At 40.5% G+C, this 26,307-nt stretch overlaps 1 protein-coding gene across 2 annotated transcripts in view; it reads right to left on the bottom strand.

Annotated features, from left to right (window-relative positions):
• Positions 1 to 26,307, bottom strand: part of LOC117161268 (uncharacterized) — an 80,717-nt gene that overhangs the window by 35,947 nt on the left and 18,463 nt on the right. Inside the window, exon 2 of one of the 2 annotated variants that reach the window (XM_033342667.2) lies at positions 1,170 to 1,253. The exons of the other annotated variant lie outside the window; for it this stretch is intronic. The gene's annotated coding sequence lies outside the window, so the exon portion shown is untranslated. The remainder of the gene's footprint in view (positions 1 to 1,169; positions 1,254 to 26,307) is intronic. 2 annotated transcript variants of the gene reach the window in all.

Below are 26,307 nucleotides of genomic sequence, written 5' to 3'. Positions count from 1 at the left end.
TTCCATCCTAAATGTCGCATCACATCAATTAACCCGCTAATACGGACATCAGCAGACGTAGTGTCGTTGACACGAAAGTTAATCCGATTTGCGATCACAAATGTCTTTTGATTATTAACGAATTGAACCGTATAATCAGCGTAGGAATGGGATATTAAAACGGAACACGCCGAACACACCAAACCCGTCGGTGTTCCCAATATTAATTTATCAAATTGTATTCGGGAAGCGACATTTATTTTTACCGGCGGCACTTAAATCGGCTATATACGAAAGAGGAAATTTATAGATCCTTGAGATCGATAAATAATCAGGCTTTTACGTAATTGTGCGTAATTCAATGAACGCGAACGTCGAATCATGACTGCCGGAGTTCTTGTACATAAAAATTAACCGCTAGTTTATACGTTTGTCGGTTCACATCTTTCGCGTATGTGAACATAATTGCTCACTTACTAAATAAATTAGTGCTTTACGAAGGCATTCGACTACACGCTTGAAAACGAATATTTAAGGAATTTCCAGACCGCCCAATATATATATTGCGGTTCACGTCGCGTTTCTAGCCCTTTCTCAAACGATTCCGAATCCGAGTTTGAAGAACAAAACAATGATCGTACAAATCGATCTTCTGGTAGCATCGATTGAATGTCCTAACGAGCTAGGAAGAGTTTCTATGCGAGCGTGGCAAGTGGTGCTGATTGATTTACGATCGTTCCAATTGCGATCGTGGAAAAAGGAACGAAATCGATTTCTGTAAAACCGCAATGCAAACGGCCGTTATTGCCACCACTCGCGAAGGCGATTGGATGTGAGTATGTTAATAAAATGCGTCTTGAGAAGAGTTGACGTCACATGGTGGATTGATTTTAATGGCTGTTGCTTCTTTGGATCTTCGATAACGATGTGTCGAGCGTCTCGTAAAGTAATATTTGTTTAAACGGTCGTTAACAAATTGCCGTACGAACGAATCACGAAAACGATGTCTTGTGAAATATAATAGGTCTTCGTGGTAATCAACCTACAGTTTGTATAGAGTACTATTCCGAACAAACATTTCCGACGAACATTTCATGGTTTTAATGATTGAATGCATTCTCTATAATAAGAATTTGTAGTACTTTTCAAAATAATCCTAGTATTACTCTAAAAAATTATAAATCACTTACGATTTTACTGCTACTTTAAACAAAAACTGGCGGTCAAAGTTTTACAGCATTATTGATCGATATTCTCTACTGGTATGGTTGTATCTGAAACAAAATTTTAAAATGTTACAAATGTTACATTATGTAATATATATAAAATGTGTACACTTGTTACAAAATCAGATTAACTGTATAATTTTATACGTTGACTTTAACGATGAAAGAAAAGCATTAAGAACGCGACGTTCGCGCGGTCGCAGGGGCGATCGAAAGGGTGACGAGAAAGAGGAAGAACGATGCGAACAGACCAAGGGGGGTTTGGCAGTGCGACAAGCGCAACGCTGGAAATAGCGACCGGGGGTAGGGAGTCCGGTTTATAGTTAGCTCCTCTTATAGTTAGCCGCTGACTAGCTCTCTGCAGAATGCGAAATCGGTCTTCAAAGCTTCCTCCCTTTCGCCTCTTTCTTCCATGCCCTTTCGTCGAACGCTTTTTTATCTGTCGCCAATTTGCAGACATATTCGTTTCTGTCCGATACTTTCTTCTTTCCTGCATCTTCCTCCTTCCTCTTTTTCCTCCCACTTAGGTCTTAATCGTTCACTCTTACCAAACTATTCTAACTCATCCATAGTTTGAACTTTCTCGGGTCCGTTTCTGTTTTAGCTGGGTTTATTTCTGCGCGACGGTTTATCGCATTAGGATCGTGAACGCTTCTCTTTGAAAGCGTCTCTTGGCCCAGACTCAGGAGCACGCTGAGCGACGGAATCTTTGTGAAAAAAGAAAAAGCACTGCAGTTTGGTCGGATCGGGAATGAATTCCGGCGACATATTACGAGTGTTAGGGGATCTAGGTCCTAGAGACATAGTCACGATCGCGACTGGATGTCTTGGTACACCACTCGTGCAAAAATAATATAACGACACGGGTTTGTTTCTATATTCTATATCAGATTAAATTCTATTATATTAGATTCTATAATAGAATACTCGCGTGAAGATTTAAGACGAATAGTGCCTTTAGAGAAATGCTGGTCGAAGATCCAAGTGATACGATATATTTACATAGAGTGACAATTGGTAATTATGCAAGGTGTGAAAGATATTCCATTTTGTTTGCATTATTAATAAATACTTATAGAAGTCTGCTTAATTATTTTCGGTTGTTACGTGATTATCATTCTCACTTTAAAAGGTACAGTACAGATATTTTAATACAGATCTATGAAAAAAAATGCGAGAAAAAATTGTAAATAGGCTTTGATAAGTAAGTAGGTTGATATATTACTTTCTCTATGAATTCACATTTTGAAACGAAAACTAAACTCATAGATGAATAACAATCTTGGAAAATATTTAGTAGAGCGATGTGAATTGCGCAAATTTGATAATTTATGACGAAATGGTAGCCAGTTATCAAATACATGTACCTACTTATACTTGAAAATCTAGCTTCTGTTAGGTATAAGAATGAATGACGATTCATCCAATTTAATGTGAGAAAGCCAGGGATCGAGGATAAAGCAATTTATCGTAATATTCTAAGAACGCGAACGTGTATCAAGCTATACTTATCCGATAAATTCATCAACGAATACCGAATAAAAATCCTAATATCCGATATTAAAGTGAGAATTACACTAAAAAGCATAATCACGAAGTGAAAATTACACTGAAAAGCATAATCACGATACCAAATACCAGATATTAAAATTTATATTTACCTGCCTATACGTTGCCTACGAATCGATCATTTATTATATTTATAAACTCTGACACTATTAACTCTAACTACAATTCATGAATTTTAGCTTCAGTTGATAAACGCGCACTGATAACGCGGTATCATGGTTAGTAACGTAACTATGTACTTTAAATGTACCACACAGCACCAAGATCAGCAAAACGCGCGTTACGAAGTTGATAGAAACCCGAGATCAAAAGCAAACACTTAAATTCAAAACAGAGGAGGAATATCATAAGAAAGCTTTACAGAAAATCTGCAAGACAGTATGATTTAGCAAATTTCGATCGTTCGCCTCTGTGAGAAAGGTTTCGTGATATAAAAAGCATGCAAGAACAAAAGAAAAAATTGAAGGAGACGGAAGAAGCGTAGCGTGGAAACGAATACATCGGTATTAAAACGCGACTGCACAACTCTGCACAACCCGTGTAACTTTTTATAATTTACGTCCCAGTGAAACATCTTGTTGGTTACGTTCGCACGTCGGATTTGATTAAACGGGCCTTCGATTCTTCATTCCAGTTGGCTGATCAAAAATGATAGTCATCGTCCAATGAAAGCTGTTTTCCTGTGCATGGTTTCCGCCGGATTCGCGTCGACAGTGCTTGCAGTGATAAGTAAGCAGTCGCACGCGCGTGCGTATACTTTACACGAGTCAATAATTAAACGATAACTTCAGTACATGCCTTTGATAACAATTGTCCAGTGCAGGAAAGACATTACATAATTTTTACTACAATTTTAAATTTATCGCCCGAATGGGAGATACGTCGTTCATTAATTACGTATAAACACGCACCAATTCACAAGGGGTTTTCAAGGTATATAAATTGTATCCTTTCTAAATAGCGCAGTTTCAGCAACTGGAGCACAACAATTTTTTGTCGACATTTTATGAATGAACCAAGTAACTTTCAACTTATTATCAACGCACATTTTAATATTACTAGAAGAAACGAGGTGCATTCATACATCATAATCGTTACGCGGAATGAATGAACTATAATGTGGCACGATTTAATAAATGTATAATGGAGATTCTCATTATTCAAACTGTAAGAATAGGGAAGCGTGAGTGGGTAAATAAGAAATTTCACAGATAGGATGACGCTGATATTTAAAAGTAACATTAAATATTTAAGAAACAATAGCATTTATCTTCAGAAGACTTATTATTAAGGCTTATTAACCCGATATTTTATTTCAAGAGAGATCGAAACCACAGCCGAAACTAGACCGTGATTCTCTACCTGAGCTATTCAAGCTCATCCAGACTCATTCTCAATAACGCCTTGATTCTCTCTGGTTGATACTCTGTACGATGCTTTCACTCGGCTCCAAAGCCCCGATAACAATCCTAACGCCGCTCGACAGGATCCATAATGCAACCAAATACGTATACGGGCGATGAAGCGTTATACTCGCCGCGGGCCGTTATCGTTAAACCAACTGATCCTCGTCCTCTAATTACGCAGCCCCTCCGACTAGACTTTTACGAGATGAATCGGTATCCGATACGATATACGAGCAACGTTTGCGACGAAAAATAATTAACTCGAAAAAATTCAATCCTCCCCTCGCCTATGTCCACTGTGTGACCCTTTGTTTTCACGTTAATTCCATAAATCCCAGTGCAAAGACACGAAATACGTGGCTCAACGGTCCGAAACGTACGCGCTGCTCGTGGCTAACATCAAATTATAAATAGACTGAACTATCCCATTTATCAGCGTCAATAGAGCCGTAAATTTCGCGGCTAACTGTTCTCACTTTACCATCTGGACAGGACCGAGGGAAGTATCCGCTGGCGCGACATAGCGAGTTAGTGCGAGTGAGCACCAGCAAGGATACGCTGCAATCATCCGCGATTTCAGGGTCTTCGCTGACTGCGCTGCGTCAACTCTCTTAGATTCACGCCGGATAGTTAAGTCGTGTTAAATGACCAACGCAACTATCTAGATCCAAAGTACCTATTTCTGGTAAAGGTCAAGAGAAAAAATGGTCGACGACGCGATTCCAATGGCGATTCTCGCGCGGTTCGGGACGAAAAACGAATTCCTATTACACACGGATAATGTATGTTGTATTATATTTCAGGTGTTATTTATTGGGCTAACGTCATCGGTGCCAGACCGTTGTCGAGCTTCTCCGTGTCCTCACGACATCGTGCGTATTAATATTCAATTTGCATAGGTTTCTCACCGATGTGCCGCCAGATAGACCATAGTGATTGCTCGCACGCTCTTACGTGATTATTTACGGCGGATGTTAGGCCGCATTTTAATTTTAGTTGCCAACAGGTGTCGAATTTTCTCGATAAATGTGCGAATCCTCCTATCTTAAATTACACGCATAGTTTAATCACGAATCTAATTAAATATACATCGATTTTAAGAAATTCGCTATATACTATGAAACGGGAACAATAAATCCAGGCACCAAACCATAAACGAATCCAATAAAAATATGTCTGCTTCGCTAAATACGCCCGATGTCGACACAACGGAAACTTTTTTCTATTATTAAGAAAGTAGCAGAAGCACATGGTTCGCCATTAAGCAAACCGATCTCGTCCGCTCACGGGTTACATAACCGTGAGACAAAAGAGAGCTGGCCGAGTCAGAAAATTACAAGTTGGCCACTTTCCATAAAGATGAACGCGTTGGGATTGGAGCAACGTGACAGAAAAGATAAATTTGACCGGTTTTTCGACAGCGCAGCGTTACGCTTTAACATTAGTCCATCACTTTTCGCGGGTTCTATAATCACTTGAACGTATCCATTCACGTGACCAAATAAGTATTTCCCGCAATTCCCGGCTATCCCTCGAGATTTCGCTGCGTCCACCTATTATCAGCATATTTCAGAAGCTCCTTCTTAAGGACCTTGGAGGCCCGTGCCCGGTAATAACGCGAAACCGGCTGTATCCGACAGTTTGGTCGCTCGCTCGCTCGCTCGCACCTACACCTATCTTCCTCGACTCACACCAGGCTAAATGAATGCAGTCGCTTACAGCTACTGGATACGAAGATTACCCCAAAGGTAATCCTGATCGTACGCAGCTCTCGAAAGGATCCCTCCTCCGGCTAGATTTCTCCTCGAGCAGTTGCTTCTTTTTTCCCGATACCTCCTGCGCTGACGCGCGCAGTGGTATAGGCTCCATTTTCACGGCATCGAAATCGTGTCGAACCCATCCACGAGCTGCAGATTGCACGCCTCGAAAGATATATTTTCGATCGGCCATTTGGATATCGATCGATGAAAAACTGGTTCTGTCGATTTCATTCATTTTGGTAAATGTATATTATTAAACCGATCGTTTGGAAATGAATTTTTCTCTAAAACTCTTAGATTCTAATGTAATATCCATCTTCCAATTATAGTACAATACAAGGAAACACTATAAATTTTCTCAATTCTTAAACAAACTATATATTTACCATCATTTTACTTGATCTATCATTCGCAGGAACGAATATCTTCGAATCGTAAGCCGTGTCGTCATTCGACCGCAAAAACCTTCTAACACTCGAGAATCCAGGAGATCAATGACTGACACTATCTTTTACAACACCAAACAACTAGATCCGTGTCCCTTGGACGATCTCGAGTTCGCCCAAAGAAATATATCTGGATCGACTAAAAGTTAATTCCACACCAGTGTGCGTGTCACTCTGTCCCTCTCGGTTTTCACGATCGCGGCTGGCTCTTCGTCGTTGGTTCAGCCTCTAGTGGAGGCCGTTCTATTCGCAGAGGAGAGCAGAGGAAGCAACCGATTAAGTTTTTGTTCCCTCGAGTCGAGAATTAGAGGTTGAGAGAAGCTAGCTCTCTCTTGTTGTAAAGAATCGGGGGACGTTGAGAAGAACGCGCCAAAGGAAGAGAGGTCTAGAAGAAGAAGAAGAGTAGAGGAAAAGAGCGGGACCATCCATCGAATGGACCAATTCGTGCACCTGTTCGACTCTCTCGACCTGCTCGATTCCATAAAACATTAACTAGCGTGGTCGTCACGGAACCCAGACAAGGGTCCAACCTCGACCGACTCTCTGGCCTTTGTTCTTCTTTTCCTGCCGGCTAGCTGGACTCGTTCTTCCTCCTTTCCCCATCCCTCGATCGATTGTACGCCGTTCATTATGGGAGAGGGTGGGGAGAGAGAAAGAGAGGCAGAATTACGTTAATCGCTACGAATTAAGTTAATCGGACGAGAAACCCACGATGAATGGCGAAAATCGCGGAACTCTTTGCCACGTCTTCATCAATGAACGCGACTTTCAGAAGATCAAAGGATCGACTAATACGACTAACTCCTTAATCGCGTAGAGTCTCGTTGTTTTAGAGTCGTCATAAATTACGGAAGAATTTGAAAAATCATCGAGCCTGTTCCGTAAGAGTTTCGTTGAACGTCGGTGAACGGAATAACGTTCATTGAAATTTAGTTAGAAAGAACAAGAGAGCATGAATTTGTTTTGAAATATTTGCGATGCAGCTATTTCTTGCTTGAAATGAAAAAGAAGTTATCTGTTATAATAGGAAGGTTTTCGACAAAACGTCGAAAAGCTACGCATCAGTGAAATTATTCGATACGTACCGTACATCATTCCATGTTTTCCCCATCTACGTACACGAGGAACGTCTCACTTTCATGAAATATGATTCTCCATGCGCCGGGGCTTAACTTACCTACATAGAATTACATTCAAATATTTGCTCGTGCCGCCAGTAATTAATCAAGGTAGAAGAAGGAGGAGGAGGAGGGTTCAGGACAGTAATCGATTTACCTTTTTAAATTGTTTTGACGTATACATACAGTTAACTACGAGGCCACGAAGCTGTATTTCCACTGAATGAACATTTCTATGCGGCCTTTTATCAGGCATTAGACATATTACGTGTTTCGATAAATCATTCCTTTCCGCTTGAAACGCACCCCGATAGGACAGTCTCTTCTTATGTGTGTGGGACTGCCGTACATGTCAGCATAATACCAAAGTCGCGGTGTATCTTTTCTATCTTCTCGCTGCCACGCACTACGATGTCGTAGGAAAGATAGCGGTTTTGTCGTTATTATTACACGGATGTTGCTTTGCTTATTTCTCGGAATCATATACGCTTCCACTTTATCGGTACTAGAAATCCAAACAAGATACGTTTGGTAACTTAGAAACGAAGTTGATAGAATAGTTCTTTCATAAAGTTTGATAAAAGCAGAAATACAGGAAAGAAGAAAAGAGATTTTCTGCGATAAATTCTTCAAATTCTTCGGAGGTATTTACATCACCGATGACTTTATAGCGTCGATATGCGCGATAGCCGATATACACGAAACAGATCGATATACAACTTGTACAAAATGAGACACTGTCAGAAATAATGGATGGAATTCCTATCTTACGTTCAGTGGCAGACAATTCCTATAGCAACCTAGTACGAAGTAAAAGCAAGTGTCGAACCGGTTTGTATCGATGATTAATAGTAGTTCATAACAGGTGATCTGTTTCTGTATTTTTTATCTTTTTAATTTGCATGAAAATCCATGCACTAGGGCTGCGATAGAGTTAACGCATATAAGTATAGGTCGCACAACACCCTACAACTACAGTGCTATAAACAAAATTTACTAAAATCGCCACCTTCAATCGTATTGTAATACAATGAGCGTATAAATATAAGATTTAATAACCGTAACTGGAGTATCACGATCAAATCCATTAACATTAACGCTTTGAATTATAACAAATTTCGATTAATTTGATTCCAATGACGACGTTAACGCTAAAAGCAAGACCGTTTCGCATCACGCTCGCGTAACGCGAACAAAGAATTTCTCTGCAACGCTTTCGAAGACTCAGTGATTGTTTGTTCCTCGGCTGAAAGCAACTCGACGTCAGGAAAATCAGGCAGCAGCAACACTCGCGTGTATACGATGCCTTAATTACACGCGGGGTCGACGCATTTAATTGCGATACTTTCGTGACCCAGTGTCAGACGTAGTACGAACTTCATCTAACCGTTTCTATCTGAAGAACGACGCGCCGTGATGCCGTAACATGGGTTGAAACGTTAATGCGTTCCGACCATGCGATAAATCACCAAGTGTATCTACAACAAGCTCGAACGGTGAGCGGACCGCGACCGAGGAAGACGAGGAGAGCCGAGGAAGAGGCATTCTAGCCGCGTGTAATTCCGTAGAGAACGTGAAACGACGCGACGCGGCGCGGCACGGCGGAAGATCGAAAGTCAAGGGACCATGACGAGCTCGACCAGCGGAGGAAAGCATCGACTTTCATCGGCTCAGGAAGCCATCCATTCACGGATCATGAACGGTTCTCGCCCTTGCTTGCTTCATTTTCCAAGATCAAGGCTGTAACCAGATTTTGCGTTTTAACACTTTGAGACCTAACTAGAAAAGGAAAGGCATTAACGCGGAATGTTCTGTGTCGAGGTTTCTCGCAATGGTACAAGTTGAAATATCGAAGCTTCGTATTTCAGAAACGTAACTTTGAAATTTATGAAAAATCCAAGATGTCCATATCATCGGTTTAGCTGTCAGACGTAAGGTGATTTTAAGAATTTGTAAAGAAGATGGATGAGATAGCGATAAATGCGAAGCGACAATGAGATATAACAGATTATTTTCTGTTATTTTCTGTATACTCGAGATTTAGAACAACGATAATGATCGAAGCGCTGAGTCAAGTTAAACGACGACAGAAATGAGGGTGGCTGACGAACGATAATCAAGCGCGATAAAGATGTGCAAGCTCGATATATCTAAATGCTGAACGCTATTCCGTGTAAAAATTGTGGGGAAATTGGCGATAAATGGATAAATCGTTCAAAAGAAGTTTCCAAGGTTTTATATTCAGCCAGAATTTAAATTTCTAAACGACAATTTATGCGTAAATATCTTGCGTGTATTATAACAAATACACAATATATTTTATTATATAAGAGAATGGCACACTCGATAAAGTAAAAGGTGCATATCGATCATTGATCACGAGTAACATCGTTTGCTTAAGCTAAGAATATACAATGGAAATAAATGCCTACGCAAGTGCGTATGATGCCAGACACCTCACATTTTGCATACGATTAAAAGTGATATCATCAAGAAAAGGTATAACATGTTGCTTGAATCTTCTTTTTCCAAAACCTTATAGATTCTACGAACTGATTATTACGACAGAAAGGGAGAGAGAAGAACGTCCCTTGCAAGGGACCATATCCTTCAACGGACGTGTAATTATGTTAACTTTTTGTTTTAATATTTTTTTTATTTTTCCTGTAATATATCATCATCTATCGTATCGGCATTATACAACAAAAAATTCGATTTATATCTGGTTATAGACGAAATTAATTCCACAAGAAACTGGCATCGGATATCCTGTTATTAGAAGTTTAATAGAATACTGTTATAATGTTTCATTAGTAATATTTCTTTAATTATCACAGCGAATAGCTAGTCGAATACTGGATTCTTAGAACAAAAATATCCGTTGACAAGACTGAATGGTTTAATCGGTTATAGCAATTACTCGGCAAGATAGACGCGAGCTGGAGTCCCTTTCTAATACACGGTTAAATCTCTTCGAAAGAACTCAACGTAATTTTACCTCCTCGATAGCTGAAGGACCAGGATTAATCCTTGCAGATCGCAAAGCACCGGATCGAGCTCGAGGGACGAAAAATTGACGTAGAAACGACGACGGACCTTTAGGCTCGTCAAATCGTCTGAGCTTGGCCTATCCTGGGACCATAAATGTACATGCGTATGTGCATCATGGAAGATTGGAAAATTATAATGTCTTAGCTAGCAGGAAGAGCCAAAGCATCGGGGGATAGGCACCGGATACTTAAGACGGTAACAACGTAATCCGGCGAGAATAAAAACGTCGACTTCCTCCGGGTATCAAGTCGTCTTTCTACATTTTATCACTTTGCTCAATGGGAGAATGTAACGCGTTACATTCGTTTTGCTCCGATCGCTCAGAAGCTGGAGTTTTGATCTCCCCATCAACTGGAATTGGAGTTTCTCGAAAGATAAACGAAGGTTCAGTCTTTTACATTTTCCAACGACCATGACGTAAGCGGTCGTAGCGTACATTGTCTTTGAGGTTTTACGAGTTCTTTCCTTCGGCAAAGGGAATTTTAACGGGAGATTTTTAGTGCCAGGATTAGGACTTTACAAATCATTATACTTCCCGCATGTATCTTGTACGCATCGTCTTCGCTGTCTCCTATTTAACTACGTCATAAATTATAGAAAATGAATGAAAATATATGTATATGTATGGTATATTATAAACATTGTTAAATATGATCGATATATGTGATAAAATACGGTATTTTGAGATAACGGTGAAGAGACATTACGACTAGAAAGAAGTTCTTGGAATTCAAAGTATAGAAACGATATCGTGTAAATTCTAGAAAATACCTACCATTTTTCAGGAATGGATATTTAATGGATATATATAACATTAATTTTATATCGTAAACGAGTCGCTTTGGATTATCAAACGATTATTCACTCATATGCGAGCAATTTGAAAGACTCTAGACAGAACGATGCCAAGGACATTTTTACACGTAGCGCGAGCGCTCGCGTATTATTCAATCTGAGCAAATCTTTAGTTGTTTCGCTAAAAAAGTGATTTACATTAAAATTGGAACATATTTGCATGCAATTACAGACGGCGAAAGATCGAAGACCGTACACCTGCCTGTACTATTCAACTACGAACACTGTTATCTACCCCGGACAGTTGAAAAAAATATATCACTGACATACCGGTGAGTCAATCGCCTATCTCGCGTAAAACGCATTCCGTCTCGCTGCTACACCTTGCATTGCGTTATCTCTGATTCATGCTACTTAGAGGGCTGCGATTCGATAGAAATTAAAATAGTTTTCTTCGGTTTGTCCATTATCTGTGAACGACATAAATTTTCAAACGCATTCCCGATATCGCTTTTTGCGATTCTTTCCGAATTCGAAGACCCATTCGAGCTAGATCAATTAAGGATTAATTACGTCGTTAGCACGAATAAATCGGCTGTGCGAACAATCGATAGACGGCCTGTCGTATTCGTAGATAAATTACCTAATGCAGCTTACAATCTCTGTTCATACACGGTAACTATTCATCACCATTCGAGAATATTTATTAAAGTAAGGAGAGCCACGATGTAGTTACGCGATATCTGATGTACCCAATGGCTACTCGACTAGTTTCCTTAATCCAACTAAGTGGATAGTCCCAGGAAAGTGATTTTATATGAAAGGCAAAACGGAAATGAGAATAGCTGTAGGGGGAAACGCGGCAATCGGAATACGATAAAACGAGAAATTATTAAAAGTACGTTTGGAATCGAACCAATCATAGACTTACTTGAAAACTTAAGCGATATGAAGTATCAGAAAAAGTCGCATAATTTAATATCCGTAATAATTACGAAGGATAAAAACACAGGCCTGTTAAGTCATTTTTAGCGAAGCATAGTTCTAAACACGAGTCGGAATAAAATAGCACGAGGTTTTATGATTACTTCCTAAAGGGATTTACGTAATTTTACTCTTGAGAACCTGTTCAAATGCGAACCGATGCGATACATGAGTGATAGGTAGACGATATTGGCGCGATAACGGTAAAAACTATTATCTAAGAATACAAATAAGAAAAATTGAACAAGCGCTTCTTTCCTGTTGTCGATTTCAACGCAGAATGAAATCGTAAACGGTGGAGTCGCATCCGTTAAATTATAAATCGTGAAACGTGAGATCGTCGATCGTTCGTCGAATGTTCAACTACTACACCTGTTGACCAAGATAACCTGTGGGGTCGTATGGCACGTGCCGACATTTTTCACTTTTTTAACCATGGACGCACGCATCTGATTTACCTGCCGTCAGATAAGACAGTCCAGTTTTCCCTGCTAGCTGCTGGCAGCGGTTCGGCCGCAAGCCAGCGCGCGCCACGCGTGTCCAATAGAATTCAAATGCGCCGCTAGAGACATTCCTCCGAAGGATCGTGATCCAGACGGCTGAACCTGTGTGCGTGCAGAAGCTTCGACGTGTGGTAGGAACGCGAATTTCACGAGACGTGGCAGACTACCGTCCTCAGAGCGCAAAGCTTCTTGTAATGAAAATTCGCCGAGTTCTAATAGATCGTCGAGTTATTCTCACTCTATTCGCGAGGTATGCTTTGCGATTTCTCAAAGTTTGATTAAAGTTTCTCAAAGTCGAGGAATATATAATATTTTCCAAAAGATTGTTATCATATTCCTGAAACAAGCTTTTAAAGTATCGGATAACTTTCAATATCGTGATAATCTTCTTAGTGGGTGATATTTGTGACGGTAGATGCCGTAAGTCTATTCGAGATTATAGTTCTGGAGACGTATTTTGCGAAGAACTGTTTGATTATGCATGAAGAAATACGAAAGAACTTTTCGCTGTCCAAAAATAATTTCACGCAAGATAAAGTGCAGCTCACAAATACGTTGCGTGACATGAAAAATCCAGTTTCGAGACGCAAATAACAGTACTACCGGCTGAAATAGTACGTACGTGTCTCGAAAAACCATTTGGAAGCCGAAAGTCCGTGCCAGCTAAAGAAATACAGTCTCAAAGTTTAGAGGAGAGCCACGTCGCGTCGTTGTCGTTCGCGTAAAGCTCTCATGGAAAAAAGAACGGGGATCGCTCGGGGTACCAATTTTAACGTGCCTCGGATACGAACTTTGGTTGAAAATGGAGTAATTGAAAACTATTAATGTCATGCGTTAAGCCACATGATTTGGGATAGGAAACGACGCAATACCGTATGTTGAAGTATTTCATAAATTTCCGTGTAGTCTTGTTCTTCGAAGAATAATGATCGTAATCAACCTTCAACGAGATATGCATTTAGACTTCAACGATGTTCCTATATTTTCGAATACCATATAACTCCCGATTTAATACTATAAAATTCATCTTCCTTTTTTATTTTAATCCATATCCAAACCTTATCGAGGATTAATCTGCCTTTTCCTACAAGGAAGATAATACACGATATTATCGTAAAACTTGGACGAACTTGTGCAAAGATACACGCTAATATCTTCCATCGAATCAACGCTCGAAAGATCTTCTCTTGCAACAACAAACTCGAAACAGCCAAAGTCGCATATTGTAACGAAGCGAAAGACAGGATTCTCCTCTGGCTGTACGCGTAGCTTGTTGCAAGGATCAAGCAGCAGAAATCGCCAATAAACAAGCAGAAATTGTCAGAAAATCCCTCTCCCGTATCGCGTGAAACTCGAACGCTGGTGACGAGACTTCAAACTCTATCCTCGATCCGCCCGCATGTTCAATACAGCGCAACTTCAGCGTCGAATAAACATCATAAACGTCGTTCGTCTCGGACACGCTGCTGAATAAATTCAGACGGTATTCGACGGGACGAAGAATCAGCGAAGACGGGTTCATGGAAACGCGAGAACGCGCGCAAAACCAAATGGAACTTACTAAAGATAGGAGAGAAGAGATTGGAAGAGGAAGACGCCCACGTGGTGTGATAGTAACGCAGCATCGACTAGTGAGAGGGATTTTCATTCAACGTCATCTGTATCCTCTCCTTCGTCGTATTCGCGATGGATCCATGACATTCGCAATCCGTACGAGCAAACCGCAACTTTGATTATAGTGCGCGATTTTACAGCGCGTAGAGTGGATTCCAAATGTTTTCAAGTACATATTTGCAGTATTGAAAAATTCTACTTAAAGTATGCTGTTTTATTTCCAAATCGGTGATTTGTGTTGTAAATAATATGACTTACCCTCATGTTCCTCAAAAGGTATCTGGTCTACTTAACTCGACTGTGTTAAATTGTCGTTAATATCATCATGATTAATTATTCAGAAATGTCAAAATGAGGAAAAGACATCTTTGCAATCTAAAAAATTCACGTTGTACTAAGTGAAAACATGAGAAAATTACACATTATCTATGGTAAAATCACGAAGCTAACTAAAATATAATCTGCCATAAATTACCGCGGAAACTGTTTTATCAAACGTATTTGTATACATGCGTAAGATTAGCAGCCGATAAAAAATAATTACAAGTGAGAAATGATGGTCAAATAATTTTTACAGGTTTTAAGTATATCGCAGTATCATACGCAGTCTATATAGTTTTACAACAACATTTACTTGTCTAGATGAAGCTGTAATCCAAAGGATTTATTACCGAAGTGTGTACTAAAAATACGTTCGACTTGGAATAAATTGTACACTTCGTAAACTACGAGGAAAAACGCAACTTCTATCTTCCTCGTACGATTATAATCCACATACTGTCTTTTGCGAACGAATGAAAAGACAAATGAAGAATAATCATAAAGCCATCGGACGCTTTATAAAAATATCGATTGGTCATTACAAGAATTCAACCTCGCGTAAAACTACGAACACGCAGAAAAATCCATTCGAGCATCAAACCGTGTGAAACGGCGAATCATTTTAAGTGCGCTCACACGTGACAGAACGAAATTCCTCTAAAACGCAAAGACAGGTCCTTTTCGAAACTAGACGCTCAGACTTCCTAGTAAACGGGACAAAGAAGGGAAAAAAGTGATAGAATGATTGTTCGTCCTGTGAAGCGCGGTTCTTTTAAGATCAACAAGAACTAAGTGAAATTCGTTCGGATGCGTGGCAAATGCACAGGAAAGAGGAACGTTGCGTTCCATTATGGTGAGGCTGGCAATAAAAGTCCATCTACGCATCTGTCTTTCCTAGTTTTTCTCAGTAGACAGTCTCGTACCATCCAAATGGATGACGCAGCACTTTTCGCATGGCACTGAAACTGTCTCTCTCTCTCTCTCTCGCTCGCTCTCTCTCTCTCTCTCTCTCTATCTATCTATCTATCTATCTATCTATCTCTATCTCTGTCTCTTCCTCTCTTTCTATCTTCCTCCCTGTAGCAAAAATATTCCGCGAAGTTGGAATAAAATGGTACGTACGTTCGACGCGTAACACGAATATTGCCGTGAAATCAGCCATGTCACATAGAGCAACGTGCATTCTGTTCGATAATAAAAATCTTGATTTTGTTCACTTTTCTATAAACAATTGTAAAACGTATGCGTCGTTCGTGCAAAAACGTGATGCGGCGTTTTTGAAATAACCAAGAAAAAGGGTCGCAGTTGACTTGTCCAAGGTTCGTGTTTTTGTTACTTTATTTTTAGGAGGTTGGATTTGCTTTACGATTGTGACGCGATGAATCGACTATTCAAACTTTTAAGTGTTAATCATATGCGACGATTTGTGGACTATCGCGTGATAGGGCGTGTAATCTGGTATTTATGTATTAATTTTAGAACCTGTAATATCGAGATTACGTAAGATTGGCAGAACTACAAAAACCTGAAAATATACCACTTGCAGATCAAGGAAATCCAGGATCGATCGCTAGACTACCGCATAATTCCCGGAATGATAAACTGGCTAACCATCCTACGGCTATCATCCAGAGTGGAAATCACTCGGGCGATTTTTCGATCGAGGACGCTCATCCAAGCGATCCAGGAACGTGTATTTTAAAATCACTTGAATTTTAATCGAACCGCGTGCGGTTGTCATCAATTAACGTGCATTAAAGCTACGACGAGCAAGAGTGTTCATCCGGAGGGAAGGAGTTCATTCCACTTTGGCGGGATCGTGAGAGACAGAGAGGGTAACGGAGACTAGATGCGTGCATCCAGCTTAGCGAGGGAAAGATGGCAGCTCTCATAGGTTTCAGAAGCCCTCGGGGTCCGGAGGCCGCCACAGCCTGAAGGCTTAGAATTCGCATCGTGAGGCACATCACGTCTCCGTGGGGTCTTCGTTTCTCTTCCTCCTCCCCGCTGCTTCTTTCTTCAGCTTCTTTAGCTTCTCCACCTTTCCTCTGCTTCTCATCTCCTTTTTTCCACCGGTCATACTATCGCGTTAGGTCACGCAGACAAAACGTGCACCAAGGGTCGGGACACGACGCGCTACCGTGCACGCCACGCTTTAGAATGAATTTCGTTTGCATCCTTCCAATTGCATTCCTTTCGAGCCCTGAGCCGTTTCCTGCCCGCGTGTCCTCCAAGCAGCCTTGCCGCGTACTTTTCCTTTTTCCCCCTTTCTCTTCCCTTTCCCTTTGTTCAACGATCGAGCAACAGATACCGCATTGATGAGAAGGCCAGTCCTACCCGCTGGTTTATCATTCAATTTATCAATCATATCGCTAGTTTGTATTATTGGATTCGCCGTTTCAGCAGTAACCTGAACGAGTTTAAAAACCATCGTTGTTCGTTATACGCACTATATATATACATGATAAAAATATATATATTTTTTTATATATATCTCCTAATTTAAAAACAAAAATACTCACTTTTTGCGATCCTCGAGTAAGGTCTAATCATCCACTAATATCGAATAACCGTTTCTATTAATTTACAGTTTTCGGTTCAACGATGTTTCCACGTTCCAATTCGATAATCTTCGACCGAAAGCTCGTCCAAGAGGATATCACGTGAAAATCGTGGTAGTCGAAGCACGAAGGGCCGCGCGACGTGCGTATACAATCTATTAGAATGCATTTCTTTCGTTTCGTATTTCGCGGCCGTTCACAATGTTCGACTGCATTCCGAAGGGTGTGCCACTTCCTGCACGTGTGTCCTCCAGGCAGCCTTGCCCTCCCCCACAACATTTCATGTTCATAGAAACGGTTGATGAATCATGTTCGTTTATCTATCGTCGTTTAGAAATGTTTATCCAACAGAAAGTGCAATAGAATAATTCTACTGCAACGAGAAGAACGTTGGTACTTAAGAATTATCAGTTCATCTTTAATTTATACTATCGATTTTATTTTATTACTATTAATTCTATTGTATCAAATTTGATTTCGTGACCAAGAAGAATAAGAAAACTTTGTCTATTTTTAACTGATATAGCAATGAAAATAATGATATATTAAGAACTATAAAATTATTGCTAGAAATGTAGGCAAATATTCTACAGGTATAGTATTAAGTACAAATTCAGTGAACAGTAATTACTAGGGCATTAACTATGAATTGCGAGTAAAAGAATAAACAGAAAGAACGTATAATTAATCATTAGTTATTATTACAACGCATGGTTACATAAGTAATTAATTCACTTTAAGCGAAATTTACCGCTGCACACATTACGAAAATTATTTTCTCTTTATACGATCGAATTCTTACGAGCTTAAAATATCATTGTTTAATGACGAAATAAACATACGCTGCGATTGTAATAGACACAAAAACGTTCTCGATAACTACAGTTCCTATGTAACTTCTCGATAACTCCAGTTATTTCCATAAGTAACATGTAACTACATGATAGCCATTCATTTCCTTGGATAATTTTAATAACTCATTTTAATACATTTCGTGGCAAGAACTAATTCAACGCTATATCATGTTGATATTATCTGCATTTACCAAACAATTTTACTCATCTAAGATGCGCGTCATTCTTAATCCTTTGCGCTTAAGGCCTTTTTTACTGAGGCCTACCAACAATTGGAGAAGATTTATCACATATTTGGTGTATATTTAAATGATTTTACATACAAATTAACACATAAAACTACTACATTTTAATATTTTACGTATGTTTACATTTCAAATGCTATATTCGTCACTGCTTTCCTTCTCTCTATCAAGTACTCTATGTAAAAATGTAATTTCGTCGTTTAAAAGCGAAAGATCGAACTTATCTTCACTTAAGCTGATTTCATTACTACATCCCAAGCTTATAGGGTTCAACAAATTTGAAAATAATATTCCGATTGCTACGACTGCTAAGCTCAAACTGACGCCGAAGACGCAGTCCGATTCATGATCACGAACTAACTTGACATGAGAAAATCTTATAGCCATTTGAAGTGTATTATTCTACATTTCGTAAGATTATACGTAAGCATAGAAACCCATTCATGAAGCTATATTAGCATCGACGCTTCGAGTTCCAAAGAAATCAAACCTAAATAAACATCGTCGCCGTTCGAGTCACTATATCAAACCAAGTGATGGCCGAGAATCACCTCTCGAGTGCAAAAGGTTCATATTCAATTATTCGCCGTGAAAACAAAATTCAATCTGCAGCTGTTTTAAAAGCTATAAGATTTCTTGAACATTAACAAGCGAATTCCATATTTCGTTCCTATTAACACTCAGAATCGTCGATTTTCTCTTTACTTTAATGTTCATAAATTACATAACGATACACGAAATGGCGCAAAAATATCTGACGGTATTAGCTGAATTCGCAGAAATGAAAATTTGTCGTTTGTCAAAAATTTCAGTCGTTGGCACACTTACCTTTCGACGAAACACCAAAAAAGCAGTCTAATGACCAGAACGATGGCCACCGTGAAAAAAGTTTCCGTTATTACGAAAATAACGAGCATGGAGAGCCGGCAAGGGTCATTTTCGGGCAACCAGGAATACGATAACTCAATGAAGAACCAACGTAGCGAGCGTCCCCGTGATCAATCGACGATCATGTTACGGAACACAAAGTCTAGGTCCACCAGAAATCCGCTCGGGTTTCTTAACTGGATTCATCCAGGGATTCGGGACATTCGAGTAACGAGAACGCTGAAGAAAAACGAAGACACAAGATACGGACAAAAAGTTTAACCAGTGGTCCAGTGACACCCTAAGACTTGGTTGTTGGTAACGGATTCTCTTTTTCTGACGTTCGGAGTCAGATAGTGTATCGAGATACTTTGAAAAGTACCGAGATCTTTGGAAGATGTTCTTCATGCGGAACTTTTCACAAATACATATTACCAGGAATTTGGAGGTAATAAATTGAAATATCGTAAAGACGTTGGCAGCGTGAAAGAGTTTCTTCTAGAATTTACACGGCAACGTCTGGCCAACATACAACTGAATTATCTTCAGTTACTAGACTAGCTGACAGTCGATCGATTATGAGATCTCATTCGATAGAACGTGTCGTTGGAAATAACGTTTATAATCAGAATTACGCACATACAAGAAAAGATGTACGGGAAAACAAAATGTTGACAAATTTTGAATAATCACTAAATGTCGTACACTCGATATAAAATCTCCTCCGTGTGAAACCTAATTTAAAATAATGCGCGCTTTATTCGTTGACACGGCTATAGCAAGTGTAAACCGTTAGCAGGAATCGCGCGTGCATTCCGGTTAGCGTCAGAATAATTACTCGTTCGCATAGCGCGGACCAAGCTAATGATGGTGGTAATAGAAAAAAAGGGGATAAACACCAGATAATTGCTATGCGACCTGATTTATGTCTCTCCCTTCTACCAATTGCTGGATTTGCAATTGCGAACAAATAAAGTGTGATCTTTAATAGGCACCTTGCGCTAATAACACCAACGTTTTCTTTCGTTTCTGTTCTTTTTCCTCTGTCCACTATACATGTGATAAATCAGAGTGTCTGCACATAATTTTATCGCCGTGCAACGGCACTGTTACATTTTATACCGATTTTTTCGTATCTTTTTTGTATATACGATCGCTTCACATTTCTTCCAAATGATGCAAAACATTTTCTTTTAGAAAAACTTGAGGTCGATCGTTTAGTCCTATCGACGAAGAAGCTGCACGAAATATTCGGAGGTACGTCGAGTGGGCCAGTTACATGAATGCACAATGATGAATCATATCTCAGGCAAAGAAGTTAAATCTTTAAGCGGCATGACCTTGGATCGGCGATACAGAAGCAGCAACTCGCGAATTAACGCTCCTGCCGATTCTTCTCTTTCTTTTTGCCCGGCTAATTACGCGTATCGAGTAGTCTAATTAGCGAGACATACACCGTTTTCAAGATTACAGAGAAACCTTCAAACGAGATCATCGATGGTTCGTTGAAACAATTTAATGGAGCATCGCACCAAATAACGCTCTCCTCTTCGCGATTTAGCTTCGATCGAACGGAAGCTGGTAGACGAAAGATAAACGCTATCAGCTTCAGTGTACAACGAATGAGAAACTTTTCCTGCCGGCAAAGATCGATAAAACGGATATGCGAACTAGAAATTATCGATCTTTTTGCCAAGAAACGCTAACTTATCTTGATTTCAAATACAGCAACATTTTTTCCTACGTCCAATACGAACTCGGTCGATCCTTTCCATTTCCTTCAAGTAGTATCTACTACCAAACCGATATCCAGGAAATTGAACACGTCCAAATCTACTACGAGATTCTGTCCAGAAGTTCTGGAAGTCAGATGCGACGCGAGTTAGCACGGAAGGAGCCAAATGAGTGGATGCATAATGGTGAATCATATCAGTGCCGAAGAAACTAGATCATTAAGCCATATAACCTTGGATTTCTTGCCAAGTTCAGTGCACTGTCCGGTCGGCTAGGCTGAATATACCTACTCCAGCGCTACCTACCGCCTCTGTCTCTCCTTTCGTTTCCTTCCTCTTCTTCGTCTTCTCCTCTCTCCATCCCACCCAGATCACGCAACCTTCTCTTTTCCCCGCCGGTCCCTATACTCAACCCACAGCGCTTCTCTTCCCTTCTTCGTACTTCGTACGCACTTGCACGCGTGTACAGAGGTATCTCGCGCATATCCTCGCTCCTCTCTCGCTCCTTGGTCGTAGTATTTTTCTCCTTCTAGCCTCCCCCTGTCTCCCGAGGAACTCAGCCATCTAGGCCTATCCTAGTTTTTGCCTATCCAGAGAGGCTGACCGAAGGAAGGAACCCGGACCCGGTCTGCATAGCCTGCCACCGGTCTTTGAAACCATCTAAGGCCGGTTTCTGTGCCTTATACGATCATTTCTTCGCGGCGAATAACGCGCGCCACGCGAATCCGAATGCGTCCGGGAGACAGAGACCAAATAGAGCGAACCGTGTGCGTATGTCGAATCGAGAGAGCAAGAGGAAGAGAGCTCAAGGTGAGAAAAACCAAAGATCGAGCAGAAGCGAGAGGAAGACCGAGAACAGAAAGAAATATGTTACTCGGCGGTGCGGCACCGCCGAGGAAATGCAGAGGATCAGAAACAAGGCGAAAAGGATCGGTCCAAGAGAAAGGGAGAAAGATATACGGTGAGACACATCGACGGCGATGGGGGAAGAGGAGGAGGGCAAACGTGTAGTGAGAAAAGAAATGGGAAGAGAGAAGAGAGAAGAGAAAAGAGAAAGGTTCTTGGCTCTTGGCAGACAGCGATAACGACGAAGTGTAATGTGTAATGTGTAATGCCTTCACTTTCCATCGTAAACATTTCGAGGCTGTTTCTCTCATGCGACGATAGGACGTCGCGCGTCGTCTGAATTTTCTAAGCGGCACACCAGCCATTCGCCCCGCGAATCTTAGATGCATACTCCTTGCCAGTCTCTACGAGGAATTTCGTAGGCTTAATATAATGCTCGGAACGAAATAATGCGATGTGACCGTGCAGCGTTCGGCAAGATAATGCTGTTTCGCTGGCTGGCGCTCAACGTGAGGCGTATATACCGTGCGCCCGCGTCCGTGCTCAGCTTCTACGATCCTTGCACGCCACAGAGGTTTATATCACAACCATGCACCGAGTAAGACATTACTCCGAGCATCGGTGTAACGTTTAAGTGCTAGTAATTCGCGGTTAGCGATTGGAATTAAAGAAGGTCGTGCCGTTCTCATGCTTTGTTTGCAAGCATTAGACACACGTCTTGTGCGTTCATGGATCTCCTCCCGTTCGTATTGTGTCCTGCGTGTTTCTTCTTCCACGACGACCACGTATACGTATATTTCTCCAATGACACAGCACGTAGTGGCTTTCATTCTTGGCACAAATGATATCATGAACGATTGATTATTTCAAATGCGATGAGATGATTGCTAAGACATCAGATTAATACTTTATTCCTATATCGTGGTTCGCAACGATCGCAGGGAAAGGAACACGAATAAAACAATATTGTTTCGTTCGGAAGGATGATCGTTTAAAATCTCCATTATATGGAGTTTAAATAATTAGTCGCATCAAGAGGATTTAGATATCGAATCCTGCCTTCGAAATTTTATTCGCAATAAGGCTTACTTTGCTTTACAAATATTTTTAGATTTGTACCTTTCAAAAATTCCGTTTGTATATCAGAAAATATCCAAAAATCAAGCTCTCATTTGCAACGATAACTGGTTCGAAAATATCGCTGTTCTCGCGACATGATTCCTCGCTCCTCGAATCTTATCAGTCAAGACAGCAACGGTAGTCTACTGCTATCCTATCTTTACTCGATGGTAGGTTTCCTGAATTTGTCGAAGTACGCCAGAAAATTTATCGCCATTCGATCGTAAAAGCTATCTAACGCCCGTGCTTTTTCCTCGCCTTATTTAGAACCCTGCAAGTACTGTAAGGTATCGCACACGATGCAAGGGAAGGAAGCTTTAATCGTTCCGAAAATTATAGCACGCGCGAATCTGCGGTGCTGCGTTAATCCCGCGACTGTTACACGCGCTATTACTACTCTTTTCTGCCAGAACAGCGTAAAGAGGAAGAGAATCACGGTCTCGCTCGTAACAGGAAAGTAACAACGCTTTTTCTGCTGGTATCCTGTCGCGTAACTGTTCCGCTTAATATCTATTATAAACTTACGCGCCCCTTTCACCCGCGAGAGAAATAAGAAGAAAGAAAGAGATAGGACGGCGGGAATATGCATGAGAGTATTCGCAAAGAGATCTGTGTTTATCGTTATAACGTTGAACACATTGTGTTTAACGGTATCCACCGATCCTAAATAGCCATTCGCGCTCGATTGTACGTGGTATAGCCATTGTAGCGTACGTACGAGCGAACTTTGACTATCGTTAATAAACTTTTACGTGGTCAGCTGAAGTTTACGAATGAAAATTGACGATAATTCTACTAATTAACACCTTATTGACTGCTGACGCGATAATACAACATTTCTGTCAGTTGTATCCTAATACAGCCGATAGTTCGAATCATATCGTTACATACAACAATACCCGGGATAACGTGATATTAACTCATCTTGCAAAAGCGATTTCGTCACTCATGCAAAATTATAAGATAATGAGGTTTATCTAGTCCATGCATATTAATGCGCCTCCAAATTATAGGTTCGTGTTATTAACGTTGCTAATGCGAAAGGAAATGTTAACACGGCAGGTAGTAAAACGTTATAATATGGCAATACTCTTACGAATCCGAAAATAGATGAAACCGATAATCGAGAAACATCCGTATTTTAAACGACACAATTCTCAAAAACAAAACTATGATTTCTCTCGAGTAGCTAAATTTCCTTTAACCACTAATCAACGTTAAGCAATACTTGAGACAATCTCTCCAGTCCCCTCGCCTCTCAATGGCAATTTAATCGCGCCGAAAATTAACCGGCTCCTGAACATACGGCGTCCGTCGAAAACCCGGAACCATCTAAACAGCATTCTTCGTGACAGAACAGCTAAGAAAAAAGGAAGAGGGTAAAGAACTAAAAAGGGCAACACGAGTATAACAGAGGCAAAAGAAGCAATATCTCCTCCCGAGTAATTCGGTCCTAACGTTACCCTTATGCCGTAACATCCGATACCTTCACCTTCCTCTATCCGCTAATACGAATAATGTAAGATAACACCTCTGATATAACCGACGCAAATAAAACGGTCCGATGACCGAATACTCACGCATGCATATAGTTGCACGTACAGTGGCGATCAACCGATCATCAGGAAATCACGTTTCGAACTTGCTACATCGCCGAGCTTCTTGGAAAACCTCGAGTTGTTATCATTATCGCGTGGGTGGCCTGTAAGTGTTCATGCCGAGATGCACGGTAAAGTACGAGGTATAAGTTCGGTAGATCTTCCTCGCAGGAAAAATTTTTCTCGCAGGATACGATGTAAGATGAAGAAAATTGAAATACGTCGAGAAGAATGATTGAGGAGAATAAAGTTTACGGTGTTTTAGCAAGCGAGTTAGTAGAAACATGGTTTTGGAGAATTATCAAATAGAAATGCATAGAGTCGTATTACTCAGGTTTGACCAAATCCTGTTTCGTAAAATGAAACCTTTAACCAGTTAAACTGTGGAATTTAGTTTTAGAAATCTCTCATGGGGTTAACTCATGGAGTGTGCAAATAAATACAAGCGACAACGAGTATACACGACAAACGCACCAAAATAAAGTTTTCGTTCGACGCGTATACTTGTCAAACGCAGTTGGCTGATTAAGAATCACAATAAACACAAACAGCAATGATCGATTTTCTAATTCTATGATTTTGCAACGCAAAGAGTGGTCTACTTTTTTGCCCGCTTAAAGTTCAAGCCCGGACAAGCCAGGAGTCGCGAACACCGCGTATTAACTTCCGTTCGCCATACGTCCGCGAGAGTCAATGAGTATACATACGTATACGTATGTATGTACATCCACCAGTAGATGTCTATATAGTTTACACCGGTCGCGACGTCGATGAACCTCACATCACCACGGTTATTATAGTTTTTCTCCATAAATTGCCACATGTCATCCCGAGCATACGGCTTACGTGTTATACTCTTCTTAGTTAATTCTTCCAGACATCTCGGACGGTGTCACATGAAACACGCGACGAAACACATCGGTGGACCGTTGCTATATCCATACTAGTTACACACTGTGCGATATATATGCGACGTGTGTGTGTATCGACACATAATGTAGAGTAGACCATGGAAGATCAATTTCCCCTGAATAAAACATCCTGTCGGTCGGATCGGCGTTATCGATGGAAGAGTCTCTAGGCTGAACGACGAAACGGATGCGATACAAGAATGAGAACATGCTTGTTTCACGGCCTACGCACTGCTAGATATACACCGTGGTCGAGACGATAGCGAATATTTGGTATCGATGTCCGGTGTCAATAACGTGCGATCATCGAGTCGGTGGAGCTATGTAAAGCGGATGTAATGAAGGTTTTCCAAAATAATTTGTGTCACTGCAAATACACGTACTGGCTTTTGACACTTAAATAACACACCCTTTGATAAGTTGCTTGTCTTTCGGGATGATACTTAACCAATCGAATCGGCACGTTTCAGCTATCGATGCATCGCAGATTGTTACATTTAGCGATGCTCGCTAACAATGCTAACAACGCTAACAACGCTAATAACAATAAGAACGATTAAGCTTCTTCTGACGTTATAAAAAATAATATATAATTCTGAGAAAGTAGTTTTCCCTCTTACGTAGAAAGCGAATTTTTCAGGAAAATGTATCGATCAAAACATCTGAAAAGTTGGGTCTCCTATAATCCAGAAAATGAGAAATCGAGTTTCATTGTTGAATTTCAGAGACCAGCCATACGATTCTCTTCCTTTTCGCAGTCAATCTTCGCTGCAAGAGTTCTATTTCTGCCATTTCGTTTCATCA

This window comes from Bombus vancouverensis, chromosome 6 (genome assembly GCF_051014615.1).
Source record: "Bombus vancouverensis nearcticus chromosome 6, iyBomVanc1_principal, whole genome shotgun sequence".
NCBI lineage: Eukaryota > Metazoa > Arthropoda > Insecta > Hymenoptera > Apidae > Bombus > Bombus vancouverensis.
This window is presented reverse-complemented; position numbering and strand designations above follow the sequence as displayed.